The sequence below is a fragment of the Petaurus breviceps genome, unplaced genomic scaffold (assembly GCF_028583685.1).
Source record: "Petaurus breviceps papuanus isolate PSGF00001 unplaced genomic scaffold, PetGlider_PUasm1.0 108, whole genome shotgun sequence".
Lineage (NCBI taxonomy): Eukaryota > Metazoa > Chordata > Mammalia > Diprotodontia > Petauridae > Petaurus > Petaurus breviceps.
In genome coordinates this window covers 1,327,882-1,329,301 of record NW_027185593.1, presented here as the reverse complement: position 1 = coordinate 1,329,301, position 1,420 = coordinate 1,327,882, and positions in this window count along the sequence as shown.

Genomic DNA, 1,420 nt, shown 5'->3' with positions numbered 1-1,420 from the left:
TCCTTCCTTCCTTCCTTCCTTCCTTCCTTCCTTCCTTCCTTCCTTCCATAATATTACAAGACACCATTTCCCAATTTCATTCATTTCTTTGTCTCCTCCATATCTGGAACAATCCCCTGCTCCCTTCTGTCTCCTGTCATCTGGTTTCAACTAAAATCTCACCTTCTGCAAGATGCCCCTATTTTTTTTTTTTTTGCTTTTTGGAAGGGGGAAGGCAGAGCAATTGGGGTTAAGTGACTTGCCCAAGGTCACATGGCTAGTAAGTATTAAGTGTCTGAGGCCAAATTTGAACTCAGGTCCTCCTGACTCCAGGGCCAGTGCTCTATTCACTGCATCACCTAGCCACCCCAAGATGCCTTTTTCTGTTCCCTATAATGTCAGTGCCTTCCCACCAAGATTTCCTCCAAGTTCTTTTGTATGTAGTTTGATTATACATAGCAAAACAATGTATTTGTATGTTGATGTCTTTGTATGTTTTCTCTTCCATTAAGTTGTGAGCCTCTCAAAGACATACAGGAACCATATTTTTGCTTTGTTTGGATCCCTAGTGCTTAGCATATTATGTGGCACATACTAGGCATTCTTGATTAGATGATTTCAAAGAGCCAATCCATGCACAAACATTTATTAAGTACCTACTGTATGCCAGACACTGTGTTAGGTACTCAGGATAAAAGGACAAAAAATGAAATGCCTTTGAGGAACTTAGATTATATCTGGGAAGACAATATACATGTATAAAGAACTAATAGAAAGCCTTTGAGGACCTTATCCTCTAATAGGCAAAGACAACGTTTAGGGAAATGGAGACTAGGGCTATCAGGAAGGTTACAGAGATGGCGTGCAGAGTGTTAGGATAGTAGGTTGACACCCTTTTCAAGAACACTAGCAGAGATGATTTGGTTCCAAAACCAAAAAGGGAGTGGGAGGAGGTATGCCAGTCAACTGTCGGGAAAATGGCAGTAGCCTGACAATGTGAGCCACACGGGAAACCCAGGAGTTGAGGAAAGCCATATGCCAGGAACTAAAAGGAGGTCGGTTTCACTGGACTAGAGTCCAGCAGAGTGGGATATAGAATGAGCCTGGAGAGAGAGGGTTTAACAGGCAAAATTTGCTCCTCACACCAATCCTGGGAGGTAAATGCTATCATTTCCATTTTTTGCTTTTACTTAGTATTTTATTTCCCCCCACTTACCAGTAAAAACCATTTTTAACATTTGTTTTTACATGTCCCAAATTCCCTCCCCAACCCCCTTCATTGAGAAGGCAAGCAATTCGATATAGGTTGTATATGTGTAGTCATGCAAAACATATCCATAATAGTCATGTTGTGAAAGAAAACACAGACAGAAAAAACTCAAGAAAAATAAAGTTTAAAAAAAGTATGCATGGTTTTATAATCCTTTGGGCATGGTTCCAA